Raw genomic sequence first — 21,002 nt, forward strand, 5'->3', positions numbered from 1 at the left:
TTGAATTAAAAAGTTGTTTTTGAAGTATTGTTTGGAAATAATATGCTTAGGTTTAATGTTCTCATTATTTTATTTGAACTAGAGAAAATGGATTTGCTAAAAAGCAAATTTGCCTACCAAAGAAGCATTAGTTTTTAGTGAAAAGAGCACCATCCCCAAAATTTGAACATTAAGACCTACTTCATTGCCCTGAGGAAAGGCGCTTTTCTCAGAATTGCTGTGCTATGCTTTGTTTTTTTCAGTGTGTATGAAAGGCATGAACAGATGGGTTGAACTATTTTTTAATTCAGGGGCTTAGCTGAACTGAAGTCTGGATATATTTGCGTATATTTTGAACTATTAGAAACCTTCTCTGCTTGCAAGTCAATGAAACCATGACTAAGTTCTGAGTGCTATGTCTTCCTGCAGATTTAACATCTATAATTTATCAATACAGCTTTTAGCTTTGTGCAAACCACTTTTCAGTTTAAGAAGTTATTTGTCTCACACTGTCTGGCACTGTTTGAGGCTGGTGGTTTTCATGTCCCCTTGCAATGCTCAGATGAGGCACAGGCAGCAGGGGCTCATTCTCTCTGGAAGGAAGGAAGGAAGGAAGGAAGGAAGGAAGGAAGGAAGGAAGGAAGGAAGGAAGGAAGGAAGGAAGGAAGGAAGGAAGGAAGGAAGGAAGGAAGGAAGGAAGGGGCCAAAAGTGTGATGTGTTTGAAATCACTGGTCAGCAGAAAGAAAAACAGTATTTGAAAGAATGATGGGAGGAATGAGTCTACTGTGAGCATGTTTATGGAACAGCACACCTGTAAATTACAAGCTAGTTTAATTTTCTTGATCTGTTTATGTACTTTTCCTGGAGCTCAACTACTTTGTTCTAGCTGAAGGCATTGTGACGGACACATCCCAGAATTACCCATCTTGGATAGGATTTCACTTCAGCTGTGGCTTTACAAAATTGGAAGATAATAGTAATTTCTAAATTATGTTATTGTCAAACCTTGCAGCCCACAGTATTAAGGCTTTTGTTAGCAGTGATATTTGCAAATATTTTTTGAAAGTGACCAGAACAACCTGGAGTCAGAATAGCCTTTGAACATGGATCAGGTCATCTTGGTTTTAATGAGCTTCTGTCTTACATAACCTGTAGTTTTAACATTCACCTTTGTACTATAAAGCGCTGCATTTTATCCTATCTGTTTGAACCACAGAATATCCTGAACTGGAAGACATTCACAGATATCATTAAGTCCAACTTCTCTCCCTGCTCATCACGTCCCCCAGAGTCACACCACGTGCCTGAGAACAATGCTTCTTGAACTCTGTCGGGTTGGTGCTGTGACCACTTCCCTGGGGAGCCTGTTACAGTGCCCAGCCACCCTCTTTTTCTAATGTCCAACCTGAATCTCCCCTGAAACAACTTCAGGCCATTCCCTCAGGTACTCTCACTCATTACCAGAGAGAAGAGATCAATAGTCTATTGATCCTTTTCCAGCAAAAATTTCATCATGGAAAATGTCAAAATGTGCAAACAACTTCCATTTCCTTTCTCATTTCATCTTTATACTTCTGTAGGATAGCAAGACACTTATGCTCCCTGTGCAGCCAAGGGGCAAGGAGTAAGAGACTTGTTCAAAATCACCCATTATGGTTTTAGGTAGTCAACCTGCACCTTCCAAAGCTATTGCCTTTACTGCTGCTTTTTACCATTAACAATAACTCAGCTCTGTTAGAATTGACTATTTTTGGCTTGTGATATAATCAAGAGAATAACTACTCCTTTTAATTCTCTGAACCAGTCCCTTTAATCCTTTAAACATATTCAAACTAGGTTTAATGCACAAAGTGCTAGGAACAGCTCTGAGAGTCAGAAATATGCCTATGGGAATACAGGGCCCTCTGTACAACATTGAAATGGAAAATGGTCACTATGAACTTCGGATTAAGATGCTTCCCTTCTTATCCCCTGCCTTGATGCTTGTATTTACATTCTCGGAGTAGAAGCCAGATATTAAGTGCTGTCACTTGTCCTGCCTGTGTGTATTAGGTTAAATCTTGATTTTATAGAATAAAGTTGACTGTGACTTCATTCTATTACTTATTTGTCTTGGTTTTGGCTGGGATGGGATCAGTTTCCTTCCTATTAGCTAGTACAGTTCTTGGTTTAGATTTAGTGTGAGAATAATGTTGATAACACACTGATGTTTTAGTTGTTGCTGAGCAGGGCTTACACTAAGTCAAAGACTTTCCATCTTTTCACGTCCTGCCAGAGAGGAAGCTGGAGGGGAGAGAACCAGGACAGCTAACCCAGATTACCCAAAGAGATGTTTCACACCATTTGGCGTCATGCTGAACAATAAAACTGGGGGAGTAGGGTAGTAAGTGGGAACCTACTGCTCAGGGACAGGCTGGGCACTTCAGCAGGTGGTGAGCAGTTGCACTGTGCATCGCTTGTTCTGCATATTCTTTTTCTAATTATTATATTTCCTTCCTTACCTGTCCTATTAAACTTATCTTTATCTCAACCCATGAGTTTTACCTTTTTCCTGATTGTCTCTCCTGTCCCACTGTGAGTAAACAAGAGTAAGTATATGACTGCATGGTGTTCAGCTGCCTACTAAATTAAACCGCAACATGTTATGTTGCAGGTTGTATTTTACAGTGAGTAGTCAGGATACTTCTTGGTCTTTTCAAACATCTCATCCCCTGAGTAGCATATATTCCAGAAAAGCCCTTGCACACAATGGCAAATAAGGAGGTAGCACAGAATGCAGAAGTGTAGAGAAGATTTTCTTTAATGAGACCATTTGGATTTTCAGCAGTATGTTTTCAGAATGCTGGAGTACAGTTCTATGGCACTGCTGAATGTAATTAGACTTCAACTAAATGCTGGCAGGCGTGTATATCCTCTAACTGCAAATAAATACAGCTCCTTTTTTAAAAAAACATTGAACTATCAGGCTATGCCATAGTTAGAAAAATTTAGTCAAGATGATGACGTTACTTTGAAAACTGAAATTGCAAAGTCTGGATCTAGGAAGAGCTTTTCCAAGGCTGCCAGCCGTAGTCTTACTGAAGAAAATGCAGAAATTATACCGATAGGACTTTGTCCAGATTACAGGAGACAACAGTATTTTGAATTATTCCAGTCATGCCAAGTAGAAGCAGCAAGCTTCTATGCTAATATTTGGCATTCCATAAAATGGTAGGTTATTTCCCATATTTTTCCTGACATTTTTTGACAGAGTTACATGTTTACCCAACTAAATATATTGAAAGAGAAAAGCATAAAACTCTCTTTGACAGGGGAGTTAAAGTGGAGGAAAGTGTTATTTTAAAGCTTAGGGAATATCTTAAAATTTGGTGGTGTGGATGTGATACAGAATTTCTTCTATATACATGAAAGCTCCCCTTCATAAAGCTGTGTAGAATAAGGCTGCTGGAGTGATGGACTTCTATGTACTTTCAAACCAGGCATAAATTTCTTTCAGATACTGCCATGATACTGTCCCCTGTATTCCTGGAGAAGATCCCACATTTCCTAGCAGTCTATAGGGCATTAGTAGTAGACTACTGATGGCACATAATGCTTGGCTGCTTTAGTGGTTGGCACTTGGATGAGCAAATTCTGATTAAAAAACTGGCTGTAACATCTACTCTGACTGAGGTCACTGGTGCTGCACACTTCACATGCAATGTGAGTCTTCTCTAGTTAACAAACCTAGAATGACTGAGAGCCTACAATTTGTGAGAGAGATTTTTTAAGAATTCAGGCTCTGGAGATCCTGAGTTCTTGCTAGTTTTTAAGACAATATTGACTTCTTGTTGCAGAGAATGGGGCCCTGCTCACTATCAGCTCAGATATTTGAATGATCCAGTTACTTGTTTGCCTGTGTATTGTGAAAGCCCTCATTAAATTCTCATCTGAGGGTGTCTTCTTTAATAAGCTAAGTCTGCTCAGATGTCTAGACCAAGATTATTTCCACAGGATGACATGACTTTGCTCTTTGATCAGTATTTATAGGGTCACTTCTTTTCAATATGGCAGAGTTAAACTGTATTTCTATTGCATCAGTGTACCACAAAGTGTGTGTTTTGCATTCCTCCCCACTGTCTCTGTTTATAAGTGTCATACCACAATCCTTTGAAAAAGACAGCCTGATTTCCAGAGGCATTTGTGTTGTGTGTAACCTGCACACTACCAACCCTCTCTTTGTAACACCTCATCATGCATGACCATGATGCTGCTCTCTGAAGTGCCGTTCTCCCACTCACTCCAGTACCTTCCCAGTTCCCCTCACAGCGTTCCACTCGAGTACAGTGGAACAGTGTACATTGTACATTGCTATCACCTGAAAGATGGGTATGTGAGATCAGTTGGACAGCAAGGGTGTACTTACAGACAATCCCGATGAAGCTTCTCTGGTTTGATGAGGAAAAGGTGGTTTTAGCTCACCCTTCAAAAGGTAATTTTAGATTTGATCGTCTATGCAAACATGAATTTTCACAGCATTTACTGGAGATTTTTATTTCTGAGCCTTCAACCATATTTGACAGGTAAAATATGGACACAATTTTTGAAGAAACTGTTATAGGTAAAGGAGAGAGACAGACATGTTGACAATTTAAGGGTTTGAATATATCTCAGTTTCCCAAAAAACAGGGGAGTGAAGAAGCCAAGAGATAGATACTTGTATGAGTTCCTTGAACTATTTGTTACTGCAGGCCCCATTCAAGTTGCATGATGGCAGTGGGATGGGCCAGTGAAGTGTGGCTTCCTACTAGATCAAACACTGTTCAAACGAGGAGTGCTTTATGATCTTGTCCGAGGATTTGGAAATCAAAGGATGCTCCTTTCTGAGCCCACAAGTAGTGGATGCTGGCAGAAAGAGAGGTGGTGGAATGTTTCAAATAGTTCTTGGCTTCTTTCTCTGATTTGTGTCTTTTGTGTTGCTGGAGAAAGTTGAGAACTGTATTTTTTCTCAGGTGAAATTTAAGAAGCATGGCTTTAGACATAGTGCTGGGAATCACTGTTTTCTTCTCTATGGTGACCAGTGACAGGATCCAAGGGAACGGCATGAAATGCCGTGTCAGGGGAGGCTTAAGTTGGACATCAGGAAAAGTTTTTTCACACGGAGGATGGTTAGGCACCAGAACAGATTCCTCAGAGAAGTGGTCACAACACCAACCTGGCAGAGTTCAAGGAGCATTTGCACAATGCCCTTAGGGACATGGTGTGGCCCTTAGAGTGTCCTGAGCAGAGCCAGAAGCTGGACCTGATGATGCTTCCTTGTGGCTTCCTTCCAGTTCAAAATATTCTATGATTTTTAAAATTTCTTAAATTTTTTATTTGGCATCCATCTATCCCTGCCATCCCACCCTCTCCCTCCCAAGCTGCATTGTCAGCATAAGTAATGGTTCAGTCTGCTCATTTCGTTTCTTGAAAGGATGTAACCTGAATGCCTGCATCCTAGGAACTCCATGGAAACAAACATATTGCCTACCTTTAGACTGTACTAAAATCTTGGCCTAATTTTGTAATAAAACATCGTTCTGTACAAACTCTCTGTCAGGCTACTTTTGAAGTACCTTTGAAACGCCTCCTGAGAGAAGCACTGGTCTTTATCTTGGTTTGTATTTAAATGCAAGAAAAATGTCAGATAACTTAGCAAGGAGCACTTGTATTCTTCAAGACAGTGACTTGTCAGATAAAAGGATGTAACATCTGATATTAATACAGGTCTCAGCACTGCTTAGCATATCAGTGACATTCTCACAATGGCTAATGTAATTTCAAACTCATGACATAAAATCTTTATTTTATAATATTTTTATATTTTATATATATATTATATATATATAATTAGAATGTAGAAAATTAGAAAGTAATTTTCTTCTCTTGAAATAAAGATATATACAAAATCCTGAATTTATTGTAGCCTGTAAGATTTAAAGCCTTTCACATTGGAAACACTGAAATTTTCCAAGGCTTTCCCTAAAGAAGATATTTACTTTTTTCCTCTCAAAAAAAAAAAACAAAAACCAAACCAAACCAAACCAAAAAAACCTAAAATGCTGAATGTCTCCCTAAGAAGCATAACTCGTGTGAACAGTTGGATTTTTAAACATTGTGACTTATAGCACAATGAATTAAATTTTATAATTAATCTTTCGACACCTATATGGGTGTTAGATTAATAAACATTATTCCCATTGGTGTAGCACCTGTCTAGATCCAACAAGACCTAGTACAAAACCCTCACAATGTATCTCTTTTTTTCCATGCCAAAAAAGGACCATCTTGTTAGCCTAGAAGACAGACAGAGTTGATATTAAGTTGATATTGTATGACCACTTACCTGAATTAGGTGAAGACACACCTTAGATTCTAAAGATAACAGTGTAACCTTAGATGGTAAAAAAAAAAGCAGACTCAGGGTTTTTTTAATTGCCAATTGCCAATTGTCTTTGTGTCTCAACAAAGACAGAGAGAGTTTATGCAAATTTCAGGGAAGCATCGTACTCTCTAGCTATAATCAATGCCCAGAGCAGCAAAGTATTGCACCACAGAGCTAAAAACAAGTAATGGTGGCCTCTACAAATTCTCCATGTTTACATTGTTCCATGAGAACCACAGGCTGTTACAAGCAAAACTGATGTCACAGTTGAGAGTTATCTCTGAAAAACGCCGTGCTGTCTTCATGTACCAGCAGCAGCCAGCACAGAGCTAGGCTTTACAGCACTACTCTTTGCAAAGTGTAGCTGTAGTAGGTCTGCATGGCAAAGTTTTGGTTACAGGGGTGGCCTCTCTGAGCAGCTGCCAGGAGCTCTCCCTGTGTCCAACAGAGCCAGAGCCAGCTGGCTCCAAGACCAACCCACTGCTGCCCAAGGTCAAGCCTCAGTGACTATGGCAACACCTCTGGGATAAAGTATTTAAGAAGTGGGGAAAATTTATTGGCCAGAAGTAAATTAGAGCTAAAGAAGAGAGGGATGAGAATATGTGAGAGAAACAGCTCTGCGCATCCCAAGGTCAGTGCAGAAGGAGAGGGAGGGCTCCTGGTGCCAGAGCACAGATTCCCCTGCAGCCCCTGATGAATGCCGTGATGAGACTTCTGTGCCCCTATGGCCCATGTAGAATGATGATAGATCCAATATCCACCCACAGATCATGGAGAAGCCCATACCAGAGCACATGGATGTGTCAAAATGAGGTTTTGACCCCATGGATAGCCCACACTCCACTGGGACTGCTGGAGCATTGCATTCCTGAAGGGCTGTGCTCCATGGAAGGGGCCCAAGCTGGAGCAGTTTATGGAGAACTTCAGTCTCTGGGAAGGACTGACACTGGGGAAGTTCTTGGAGGGCTGTCTGCTGTGGGATCATGCTGAGGAATCGCATACTGAAGTAGGGAAAGTATGACAGGCATCCCCAATGTAGGGAATAAAGAGCCTTGACTCCATGACTTCAGAAGGCTGAACAAATGTTTTATTGAGCTATCCTATATTATACTACATACTACACTAATACTATACTACTACTATACTAAAACCCAACTATACTAAAAAAGCCAACGCCCTTGCCAGGCAGTACGATACACACGTGGCTCCAACTGGTTTAAAATTAATCAAAGCACCATCACCAGGGTCCAATTAACAAATCCCTTTTGGGTAAACAATCTCCATAACACATCCACATGTGCCAAACAACAGATGTAGCAAGTAGAGATAAGAATTGTTTTTCTTCTTCTCAGAGCTTTCTCACTGCCTTCCCCAGGAAAAATCCTGGGGAAGTTGTGCCTGCTGCTTGCTGTGAAGAGAGCTGAGGCCACAGGGAAAGGACTCCTCCACCTCCTCCTGAGGAGGAAGGACTAGCAGAAATGTGTGATGGGCAATCCCCATTTCTCATTCCCCTTCAGTGCTATGGGGAAGGAAGTAGAGAAACTGGAATAAAGTCAAATTCATGAAGGAGGGAGTGGTGGCAGTTTTTGAGACTTACTTTTACTTCTCAATATCCTATTTTGGTTGAATTAGCAAGAGAATGAATTACTCTCTTCAAGCTGAGGATTTTTTTGTTCATGATGGTTAATTGCTGAGTGTATCTCCCTGTCTTATCTCAACCAATCAGTTTTTTGTGACGTTATCTCTATCCTGTTCAGCTGAACAGGGGAGTGACAGAGCAGCATTGGTGGGGCATCTGTCATTCAGATGATCAAACCACCACAATCTTTTTGATGTCTAACATGAGATATGAGGAATTTGATATAAGGATGGTAGTGGAGAGCAGTACTGGGCAAAACACGGACTGAACAATGGGTGAGAGTGGAGTGATTGTAAAGAATATCTGTTATAATTGTGATGAAGGAACAGGAGGTTAATTGTGTGTAAATTGTTTACTTTCATTCAGTGTTGTGATAAAATTTTTTGTGTGGTTTGTTTGTTTGTTTGTTTGGGGTTTTTTTTGGAGTTCACTGTTGAGATGACTCTTGTTATGAAAAGAGAGGTGCTTGCCAAGGAAAGCAGGAGCCTTCCTTGAAATGGAAAATGTAAACCCTCTGCCTCTGAATTATTATAATTTTTAAATTAAGGGGCTCTCAGGCAGAGATATGGGAGTAGGAATAACAGTTCTTTATTAGGAAAAAATAAAAATAAAAATGCAGTAATACATAACAACACTGACAAAGTCAGAACACAATCTGACACTCTGTGGGTCAGGGTGGTGGTAGCACTCCCATGCAAGTGTGGCTGCAGTCCTCCTGCAGTGATGGATGTTGTTCTCTTGAAACAGTGATCCTACAGAAGGGTGGAATTTTCCTCTGAAGGTCCAGTGGTGGCATAGATGGGTTTGGTCTTCCTCTAGGAAACCAGAGGAAAAGAAAGCTGCTCCTCTGAGAATCCAGTGGGAAAAAGGCTGCTTTGGTGTTCCAAGTCTCAGATTACATCCAGGTAGGAATGTTTGGCTCCTCCCCGTGGGCGGAGCATCTCACAATGGGATTATGTAATTTTATCAGCCACGCAGTGACACTCAATGGCCCCTTAACAGAAGATATTTCCCAGAGGGAGGATTGGTTGTGGAAGAGATAAAGAAAAACTGCCCCACCTGGTTTTAACAGGTGGCCCAATTAACAGAAGATAATTGCCCCACCTCTAACAGATGGCAATAGAATATACACCCCTGGCTGCATCTCACATTCACAGCCTATGACAGCGTGAGTGAAGATTATGTGATGAATGTGGATTTTCATGATAATTTTAAACTTGTGATTCACAGGGGTGGAAGGAGTAGTGCTTAGCTAGATATATGTTGCTTGCTGTGACCTGGACAAAGATTGTTGGTGGGGGAGGCTACCAAAAGCCCAGCAGGGTGTCAGCCTGGTATGCTGATGAGCTGCTGAGGATGGGGAAATGCTGAGAGAGAAATACTTCAGAGAAGCTGAAAGCCCTTCACTAATATATTCACTCATTCACATTTCTATGGCTCCTATTCCCATAAGGCAACAGACAGTGCCACACACTTCTCTGAAGTTGGTGAAATGTGAGACCTTTTAAATACTAATATTTCTAGGGATCTCTGGGTAGGTTCGCCATCTGCTACCTCATATAGCTGCTGTCTAAAGCAATTTTAGTCACTTTTTCTATTTAAAACCTTTTGCTGAACTCCTTGTCACAGATTGATAAGGCTACAAAGGATTGAGAACTTCAGCTTTCCCTTTGCAAGTGTTGTGAGCCCTAGGCTATACCAGTGGAAATACTTCATATGTCCTCTATACAGCCCTAACCAGGACAGTTAAACACAATGCATCTGCACAGGGCAATGGGTTCCCAAACTGTGTTGCAGTGGCACACCTAACCTTTCTCTCTATCTGCTTTCAAGACACCCAGGTATCTCACAGTCAGTTTCTTTTTTTCACAAAGGTGAGGTAGTCTGGCAGCTCCCAAATTACAGAGAAGCTGGACACTAGCAAAGGGCAACCTGGGACTGAGTGTCTTGTATGAGTCTGTATAGTTCAATTCTGAGACGATTTGTCCGCTTGCAAAGGTTTCCTTTGAGTAATCCCCTGTTATAAAACAATGCCATGTGGGCATAATTTCCAAAACATGTCCATTAGTAATGAAATACAATCAATACAATCCTTAATTTAATCAAGTCAAACACAAGCTGTTGCAGTAAACAGCTACATGACCCTGATATGTTCTTTTAGGTGTGCCTGGAAGATATTTCTTTAAGATATAATTCCAGCCTAGCTTTGGTACTGGTTCCGCTATAAACCTAAAATTTGGAAAATAGACTTTTAATTCTATATTTCCTCTGAGAAATGCTGTCCAGATATTTTAACTGTTGTTTCACATACACACCTCATCTTAATCATTGTTAGGCTGTTAGTGGTGAGAGCTGTGTAGTTGCCATTCACTGGGACTAAACCTGTATAATGAGCTAAATAACACTGTCCAAAATGCAGAGGCATTTTGGAAGTCTGTTGCTTCCCCTGTCTTTCTCAGCATATTTACTGTTGGACACATAGTTATCAGTTTGAAATGGCATCCTTGCTTCTCAAAATGTTACCATAAGGAGAGAGATTTTTCTTGGACTTAAGCTTTTGGCTCGTGAAGATCCTATAAGAAGAGCAGAGCATTAAAGAGAAGTCCACAGACTTTTGCTCTTAAAAAAGATCAGGTAGATGTATGACTATAAAAAATAGTTCTAGAAATTATGTGTGTGCAGTTTTGAAATACTGAGGGCGGTCTGAAGAGGCTCTCACCAATGCCTAATTTTCCTTCCATTTCACAGTGACTTATAGACAGCATTAACTGTGAGTTTCTTGTTAAAGACAGGCTTTGGTTTATACTGAAAGGTAAAAGTGCAAAAGAGCTTATGGAAAGACCAATAAAAAGGACAAATAACTACACTAACATCACTGTGCTCTATGAATGTCAGAAAACCCTGTGAAAGTGAGTGTCAATGGAGCCTTTCAGAACACTATGTGAAATCACAGACAAGTCTTTCTAAAGCATCACAGATGGTTCTTCCCCAGAAACCTCAGAAATCCTCGCCTCTAGTACACTTTAGTCCCTTCAGGGAAAAAAACAAGCCGGCACACCTAATGCCACAGCACATTAACACCTTTTGATAAAATGCCTGCCAAAACTCCATGCAATATGGGGATTTAACACAATTAGTCAGAAGTATTTATTCATCATTCTGAATGCTGTCTCTGATTTTTTTGGGTAAGTGGTTTTACTGTGGCCTCAAGATGAAGTCGCAGTTAAGTAAATTGCGGGTATTGGGTGAGAACTCATAAATGAAACCATTGCTTTCTTTTATAGCATTTCACTGCTCTTTCTTTGTAGTAACTGTGAAGGTGTGTGCCTGGCAGAATAAAGCATTATTTGTTACTTCTTATGATAGCGTCAAATTGAAGTCTGAATATCCCTGCTTTCTGGAACATAGTTTCCTAATGTAGGCTTGATACATCTTAACCATCAAATTATTGCTTTGCTTAACATAAGTAAACTCAAGGTATCTAATAAAAAATAATTGCATTTGTGAAAGATGGAAACCAATCCTCTGAGCTTAGTACCAAGCCTTCTCTAAAGGGACAAAGATACTGTGTGGGGTGTTGGTGTTTGGTGGTTGTTGTTGGGTTTTTCTTTTTTTTCTTTCTATACAGTCTCTGTGCTTTGAGTTTATAAAAACAAATTAAAATAAAAATTTTGCTTTCGATTTACAGTTTTCAGCTCAAATGAAAGCAGCAGGGAAGAGAAAAAACTTAAGTTTCATAGTATTCTTGCAATGTCAGTTTAAGAATAACAAAATTACCCCCCAAATCTGGAATGTTTTGTAGTATAGTGTCAGTCAGAGTTTAACGGTAGAGCAGGAATGCTGAGATATTTGGATTCAGATTCAACTCTTGATTGCAGGGGTAAGTTCAGAGACATAGGTCTCAGCTATGGTCTTGTGTTTTGTATGCATAAAATAGAAATGCAAACCTTTTATTCCTTTAGAAATTGTTTCAAGAGTTTTTTGCTTTACAATAGATTTTTTTGTTATGCCATATAATGATAGAATAGTTTGTGTGGGAAGAGACCTTTAAACATAGTACAGTCCAGTTTTCCTGCAATGAGCAGTGGCATGTTCAACTAGGTCAGGTTGCTCGAAGTCCTGTCCCACTTGACAGGGACACTGAATGTTTCTAGGGATGGGGCACCCACCACCTCTGAAACCCTGGGGCAACCTGTCCCAGGGTTTCACCAACCTCAATGACTTACCATCCTCATATCTTTTGCCATTAGAAGAAAAAAAATGTACTCTTGGACAGCCAGTTACATGGAGAAGATGATCTATCTAACTATAATTTGTTTGGATGTCTTCCAGGCACACTAGAATCTCTGTTCTTTCCATTACTTTTGACCTTCCGAGACAATAGCACATGTTTATAACCAAATGAGTCTAAGAACACCAGAGATAGCTAGAAAAGACAAAAGCAATTCATGCATCTTTCGTGTTCACAGGCAATTTTTCCTCAGAACTTCCTTAGGCACTGATCTGTTCTCCAAACTTCTGGATAAGAGCTGTATTTTAAGACTAAAGTGAGATATACAGTGAACAGTGGCAGAGTAGTAAACTGAAGCTATCTAATTGACACATAGGCTGTTTTGAGTTGATATCAATTGATACCTCTTTTCACTGCCAATTATCTACGTGTATAGTATCCATGTAAAGGTTAACTCTGCCAGACATCTACTCTACATTGAATTTAGGTGACATTTTCTCTTTAGTGGTTAATGCAGGTGATATAGCTAACAAATCTCTGTGCCTTAGCTTTTTAAAATATTGAATGGTGGATGTAGGTGGCTGAGAAGGATGCATTTACTTTCCTGTGGCCTTGAATTAAGGTAAAGAGGCAAATTGAAAAGGTGTCAGAAAGTTTAACAAGGAGAAACCCTATACAATTCAAATAGTGTTCATAATAAAGCAGCATGGCAAGGAATTCTCTTAATATTGTCTAATTCAAGAGATTATTTTAATAAAGACTCCACTCTTCCTGTAAGTTGTCAAATAATATCACTGCTTATGAAAAATATGCTTAATCCTACTGTTTATGAGGATAGTACTTCAAAGATTGTTTTTGTCAGTTTGTTTCATCTATACAAATAAAAAAGCTATTTAAGCAGAACGGTTATAGGGAGTATTATATGCATTTTCTTTGCATAATTGAGTCATATTTTCATGCCCAGATATTAACAGTATTCAATGCCAAACAGCAGCAAAGCAATTAAAAAAAATCAGTGGTAGGATTTTTCCTGCTGCATCTCTGCAGAGCATCAACTGATCACCTAATCTGAGATGGCAGGAATTCAACAGCAGGATTAATAGTATTACTGACAGAAATTTTCACACTTCCGCCTTTTATCAGATTTATTTTTGCTGGGGAAAAAGCCTTCACGGTGAAAGGGAAGTAAACTGGAAACTGAAACTTGCAAAACTGAGGACTTTTAAACCTTTTTCCATGGCAGGCTGGAGTAATTGACACTTTCTGCAAAACAGAAAATTCAGATAAAGCTGAAATGGAACAAAGATATACAGTGAACTTCTGCTCTGTTATACAGTGTGAGTGGTGTTCTGGTGTTCTGTGTAGACATGAGAGGATGAGATTATTTCCTGGTTCCTGGTCACATTTTTATGCTAGGGTTTTTTTCCCCAACATGGTATGTGAGTGAAGCCCAGCCTGCACCAGGATACGTCAGCATGCATCAGGGTGCAGGCTCCAGACACAGCGCACGTAAGCATGCAGGCCCGTCCCGCTCCTCCTGCCGTGGGGCTGCCGTAGGAGCAGCTGGAGTGTGACGGGCCCTGAAAGGGGACCCTCTCAGGACAGCCAAGGAAGCAGGGTGCCTGCCACCATGTGCTGTGGTGTCTGGGCAGAGAGGGCAGGTGCAGGCAGGGTCTCTAGGCTGGAAGGCAGAGTGTGGTTCCCTCTTCGCAGGACTGGGAGAGACCACCAAAGCAATTGCTCATGGAGCAGGATGGGCAGGGCGGGGGTATCGGTGGCTGCTGATTTTGCAATTATATTTATGCAGGAGGACCAGAATAAGCAGACTCAGAATGACAATTAGAAGGCATTATCCTGCTGTGCAGCAAGAGAGAATATTGAAAATGTTTTCAGAGGATGATTAATGTGGAAGGAAAAAAAGGCAATGGCAGAAATAAGTGTAGGTTAAGCTGTAGATATAGCAAGGCAGGCTGCTACCACCAGATTATTAACAGCCCACAGTGATGCTGAGGACACTTTAATGAACCCATTCAGGGAGGATTACTGCTATTAGGGATAATGATCAGTGGCAGCACTGTGTTTCATATGAATAATGGGGGCTATATCCTCCAGCAACAATCTCTGCTAGTGCTATTTTATGTCTGCTGATACATATGACATTTTTCTTTGATCATAGCAAAATGGGTAGTTTGATACTTATATTTTCATCATTATAAAAAATCCAAAGCCAACCAATGAAATTATCAGAGCTCTGCAAATTAGTGTTACAGACAGGATGAACAAACATCCAAAGTCAGAAAACATTTGGAATGTGGTAGAATCTGCAAAGTTAGAGTACTAAAAAAGCTTTTTTTTTTTTTTTCCCCGCTGACCTGCCTCTGTCTGCTCAGAATCATAGCCAAGACTTTCTGCACAAGATCTTTCCGGCTTTCCTATAAGGCATGACACATGAAAATTAGCTGAATTGCACATCTCTTTGCAGGCTCTCTGCAGGCACACTCTCAATTTGCTGCCTGAAGTCGATTGCAAAGTGACCTGAGGCTTGGGATTGTCCTAATGTCATGCAGAACTGCTTCAAATGATGGAGCAGATTCCTTCGTAAATGATAATTTGCAGTAGGTTCTCTTCTTGAGATGGATGTTTCTATATAAGAAGAAACTTCTCTACTGGTTTAAGGTAGACATGGCTAGGGCACAGTTATGATCTAGACACTGGGAGTTTTTTTGCTGCTAATCCAATAAAGGGAAAGTCCTTTCTTCTGTATCAAAAGATATTAACTCCGAATCTAAAACTGTGTTTGACTGGCAGCTTAATCTGGGGCCACTGAAGCTTATAAATAATTTTTGCAGAGTAGGTTCATATGTTAAGAAAAATTCTCAGAATAAAACCCCAAACATTAGCATAAATGAAATAGAAAGTGAATGAAAATATGGGACAAAGGACAGGAAAAAATAGGGAAAAATTCTCACCTCTTCTTCTTGTGGTGTGTCAGTTCTGAGAGGTATCATGTTCCAGCAGTTAAGCCTTTGGCTATCAAAACTTTCACACAGAAATTTCCAGGCAAGATGTGAAGAGTGAACAAAATGGCTTTGGATTTCATTTATATTCATTTGTATTTCACAGGTCTTTCTGCAGGATCACTTTTTCAATAAACCTACAAAAAGCCAGCTAACTATAAATGGTAAGAAGTAATTGGCCTCTGGTATTTTGCATTAATAGTGAGGATCTGGCTGTTTCTCAAAGAAAATATGCAAACCTGTCAATGCAAAACAGTGACAAAAACTAAGCAGGCACTTTTTTGTGTCCAAAGGAGCGTCAGGCACTTACAGACATTGGTAATTTTCATTTTCAGTGGATCTCACTGACATAACTCTGCTGCCACTGGGAATTTTGCTTACTGATTTCAAAACCAGCCAAGTTAAGCCAGTGGTCTGGAAATCCCATTTCTGTCTCTGATAGAAATCTACTCTCTGCTTGCATGGAGAGAATGTTTCCTTTCTGAACGCTGTCAGAAGATAAGAGCCCTGGCACAACATCCAGTGGCACCCTGACTACCACAGACTTCAGAGTGGCAGCTGCTGCTACCCTCTGAAAGAAATATTTTGGTTTTAAACCAGATATCTGAAAGGCTTTACAGTGCAGTCACTATACTGAGGTCCTAACAGAACTGCTCCTGCCTCAAATCCACTTTTGTCATTACCAGACTTGCCATATCTGTAAAGCTGGAACCTAATCATCTGTGTGGGAAAATGGAAGTATGTGCTTGGACTACACTAGGACACAGGCATGTCAATGAAGAAACTGTCAATGAAGAAACTATGGGAACTAGATATCACATCAAGTTGCTGCTTGTTGGAAATGCAACTTCTCATCAGTGACTGTCTCTTTTCGACATTTTTTTGTGCTGTAGGGATGTGCTGTGATGTCTCCCAACTTGCCTTTATCCTGCAAGCAAACATGCAACCCAGCTTCTAGAAATGAAATGTCATGAGCACTGAGACACATTAGCTACCACAAGATCTGGTGTCTATGCCTTGTAAGTATGTTCTAGTTCCATGAGAACTTGGGATTTGTTGAAATCCCAAGAAATGTTGATATAAATGTATTTTGCCTGATGATCATATTTTTCCACATCTGTCACCACATGCTGTTGTTATGACCCCTGAGCCACTCATGTTTTGCTGTTCTTTGCGCACACTCTCTTACCACACCACCAGGGATATGCTGTGCATGGAGCTAATTTTAGGTACTTTGGTGGAGACTACACACCTGAAATAACAGCAGGCAGATTGCCATGTCATCAAATAAACATAGGAAAGAAGCTTCTTTTTAAACAGAATCTTATTTTATTTTAGAAATTATCTGGTCTGCTGATAGATTCCTTCTGCAATGTTTTTTGTGTTATCTGACATGATATCATGCAACTATTAACTCTACTTACCGTTTCACATTCAAAAATGTACTTAAATGGAAAATAATCCAGAGTTATAACCAATCAAAGCTCACTATAATCTTGTTTTTTAGTTCTTTGGACAAGAAAATAGAATATTTGATAAAGTGTAGCATTCTGGGTCACAACAGTATCCCTCTTGTAACAGAAAATGAATGCCATTAGTCATGAGAAGAGATTATGACACAACTTTCCTTTGCATGCTCAATGAATCCTCCACTCAATGCTTACTACACATTGCTAATGAGGAGTGCATTGGAATGGATTTTTTGGTTGGAGGCATCCAAAACATGTCTGAGTAACTGGAGTGCATGGCTTGTTACCATTGAAAGGCCCTTAGGAAACATTGCGTGCAGCAATCTGATATGAAAAGCCAGAAGTCACTTGGATAATTTATTAATAGCTTCTTACCTCTTCTGTCTCTGTCTGAAAAGATAGTGTTGATGATTTGGCAAAAGCTGGTATCTCAATTTCTCTAGTATTTTTTTCTGGGGTTATGGCAGTAAGGCCCTGACAGAGCAGCACCCTAAGTCATAGGATACATGGGACTGTCATTGCCAGGTCGATGTGCTGGAAGCTTAGCCTGTCATGGGAATTTCAGCGTTACGTGAAGTCACAGGCTACTGCCAAAAACTGCTAATGCTTGTCTGCCTAAGAGTCATTGTATGCTGAATGAATGCCTGTGTCTGGTACCCAAGAGGACATAAAGGAAACTGCTTGAAAAAATGTGAAGGAAAAACACAGCATTTTGTGACTCAGGGCAAAACCAACCAAAAAAATCCTGTGTGCTACCCCCTCCTTGCCCAGTGAGGATGGTTAGCTGATCTGATGTGACAACCAGCCCACCACAGCTGCTGATGTGCCTTCAGCCTCACTGAAGGGGGTGTGGTGCCTGTCTCGCTGCCACCCCGGTGCTACCGTGTCCTTTAAAATACACATCATCCTGAGTTGCTTCTTGCACTGAAGCTGCTGTAGGACACGGTTCAATCAGAAAAGATGGAGAGAAGTTTAGTCCCACAATGAAATGTCCTGCCCATGCGTGTTAAACGGAGAGCCTGCTGGATTTCACTGTGCCACACTCCAATAAATCCTACCCTTGATGAAATGAACAGGACGTTTGATGTCCACATCAAAGGACATGGGCAGAAAATGCATTGCAGTAAGGAGAAAGGGAAAGGGAAAAGGAGAAAATAATAAGAAAAATGAAAAGAAAAAAGAAAAAAAGGAAAATGAAAAGAAAAAAGAAAAAAGGAAAAAAGAAAAATGAAAAATGAAAAATGAAAAATGAAAAATGAAAAATGAAAAGAAAAAGAAAAAAAAAAATAAAAATAAAAATAAAAAGAAAAAGAAAAAGAAAAAGAGAGAAAACCATCTTGGAACAGAGTACCTATCTTTGGCCACAATAAAAATGATGGCTGTAAATCACACTTGCTCTCTGTTGCTGCTGGCCAGGGACAGATTAGTCCTTGAAATAAATAAAACCAATGCCAAGGCAGTTCTTGGACTTATCCCAGCTGTTCATGGCCTCAACCAGAGACCACTCAGTGTCCAAGCCTCTTCAGTATACCGTAAGTTTCCATGCAGCCAGGATATCTTACTTTTTCCCTGTCTTTGGAGGAGTAAAACTCTTTTGTAGTGGCATTGACTGGGTTTTTCGAGGGAGCAGGCTAAGGTCTGAGACAGGGAATGAAGTTGAAGGGACTGTTACTGGAGAGGAGCAATGAAGAGGAATTAGTGGGGGCTTTTGAGGGGAGGGGGATGGTGCTATCTCCTGTGTTTCTCTAACCAAGCCTTCCTTTATTTGAGCTAATCGTATAATGCGCAACTTTCAGACTTTTTCCACTCTTCTCTCCAACTTCTTTCCACTTTTCCCTTCATTTGCTGCAACTGAAACCTGCAAACTCTCCTGGGGTCTGCTGATGAATGTAGTGAGATGGGTCTAGGACACAAAGACAGACTCATAGTTTTTCCTATAATCCATGCACAAGTGCCCTCAGGAACATATCACTTTTTTTGCCTGCGATTCTGCAGTGGTGGTCTCCAGCTCCCACCTTCCACCCTCAGCATATCTGACTCTCCATGGTCCTGGCAGGGACAGAATACTCAGTAGGATTCCTTCTGTCAGTGACTAGGATGCCTTGAGTGCTCTGGTCCTTGTGTCTCCACTTCAAGTAGCTCTTAACACAGTTTTCTTTCTTTGCCTGTGTGCTATGTGTGTGTGTGTGCGCACACAGAAACACATGTACGCCTTATCCCAGAGAGTGGGGCACAGCCAAGAGGTAAACACGTAAATGAAAATTTTGATGGATGTGCTGCACCATTTTCAGGGCTCTTTAGTTTTTCCACTGATTTAATGTAGATAACAATGCAGGTCAGACAGAGAATCTCACTGTCTGTGGCACTCACATTCTCTGATAAAATCCCTTCTCCCAGGATTTTTCTCCTGGGAAGCTGAGAAGCCTCAGAGAAAAGGAAAAAAATTCTTATCTCATTTGTTTCTCCTGTGTTTTGCTCATCTGGAATGTGTTTGGTGATTGTTTACCCACAGGTGATTGTTTCATTGGATTCTGCTGGGAGTTGTTTTGACACTTGGTCAATTAGGGCCAAGCCGTATAGAGACTCTGGAAAGAGTCACGAGTTTTTATTATTATCTTTTTAGCATTTAGTAATTATCCTTTCTGTATTCTTTAGTTAGTATAGTATAGTATTCTATAATATAATAAACATCATATCATATCATATCATAATAAATTAGCCTTCTGGGAAGATGGAGTCAGATTCATCATTCCTGCCTTTGTTGGAGCATTTCCCAGCAAATACAATAACTGTCCTTACTCTAGCAGAGATGGGAAGGAATTATTCTCTAGGTGTTAGACAGACTTATCATATTCACAAAATGGATTTCCCGAGGGAGCTTGAAAACCTCAAATGAAAATATATGGAAGACCTTTGACCTCAAAACTCTGAATCTGAACTTGCCATATCTGCTGAGGCTGGAATATGCAGTATGGAAATTCCTCTGTGGAAGAAGGTGGTGTTTTGTTTCACGCAGGTACCCAGGTTGTCCTGAGGCAGAGGCATGTTTTCTTATATAGATTGTGAGCATAAACTAGTTAAAGAAACACAGGTAAGGTGTGCAACTCAGAACACTACCTGTAGAAAGTGTGTTCAGGGTTGGGTTTTATTGCATATTTAATATTGAAAAGAGCACCAACACTGTAGTTACAGACATGCAGACATGCAAAATTGCCTTTTTTTTTCCTTCACTTTCTACTAAGTATGCAAAGGGAAGGATTATGTATTATATTAACTTTGTGATTTTTTTGCAGAGACATTTTAGGAAGCTAGCATTTATTTGCTTTCAAAAACAGTATACTGAGTCTGGAGTTAACCAGGTAGAGAAACACAGAGTCCCCGTCTTGCTAAACTTATGCTGATGAATTACCAGAGCCAACAGTAACCTCAAAGAACTTTCTTTTCACAGAACTGAAAATGTATTGAAAGCTTATAAAATGTGTGAAACAGGTTAAAGCACACATGAGCAAGGCTGGCCTGGACCCAGTGTTAGCATCTCATTATCAGAACCAATGCTGGCTTTCAGTGTATGTGACAAAGTGGGAAGGAAAACAAGGGAAAGACTGAACAGTGAAAGCATAAAAGGAGAGCAAAGTGCCAAGGAGGATTGAATGTGCTGCGTATGCCTGGTGACACTGTTTTGTAGTCCCAAAGAGAGGGGAGACACCTGATCTTGCAGACCTCCAGTGCTGCTGCTGAGGAGGCATCAGATGCAAACCAAGCCTGTAATACCAGGCACATGCTCACATCTGTGCTGGCCAGCCTGCAACAGTGATGTCGTGATGTCCTGCAGGTGGCTGGGAGGAAGGATGAAGGAACAATGTAGTGATTCATTCCTTGCCCTCTAGAGGTATTCTCACAGTCTCATCCAAGTGGATGCATCAGAAGGACAAATACACACTGTATTTTCTGTCTGGAAATTCAGACAGAAGGTGTCTGTAAAACACTTCTCCACCACTCGGGAGAGTTGCAATGGTGTCTATCAACCATTTGCTAAATTCTGGTAAAATTCCAGTTTCCTGTGTGACTTCAAGGGAGGTAGGTGCAGGGTGAGAAAGCTGTGCTATAAAGAATGGAAAGCAAATTCTGTGTCTAGGGTCTGCTTTGCTTTTGATCTCCTTCCTGCCATACCACTCTTGTGTCCTGACATAAAAATCACAGATGGCCCTGGTTTTAAAACAGCTAGGAGCAAGTCTGAAATACCAACATTATCCACACTTTGAA

The 21,002-nt window shown here is 40.4% G+C and overlaps 1 long non-coding RNA gene across 2 annotated transcripts in view; it reads left to right on the top strand.

The window, feature by feature from the left end:
* The window catches only part of LOC113459441 (uncharacterized), a 110,076-nt gene that overhangs the window by 32,543 nt on the left and 56,531 nt on the right, over positions 1–21,002 (top strand). Inside the window, exons 1-2 of one of the 2 annotated variants that reach the window (XR_012578120.1) lie at positions 15,336–15,434; positions 16,164–16,289. This is a non-coding gene — a long non-coding RNA (uncharacterized LOC113459441). Of the gene's footprint in view, positions 1–15,335; positions 15,435–16,163; positions 16,290–21,002 lie in introns of those variants that run through there. The other variant, XR_003380671.2, reaches the window with a different exon arrangement.

The sequence above is a fragment of the Zonotrichia albicollis genome, chromosome Z (genome assembly GCF_047830755.1).
Source record: "Zonotrichia albicollis isolate bZonAlb1 chromosome Z, bZonAlb1.hap1, whole genome shotgun sequence".
Lineage (NCBI taxonomy): Eukaryota > Metazoa > Chordata > Aves > Passeriformes > Passerellidae > Zonotrichia > Zonotrichia albicollis.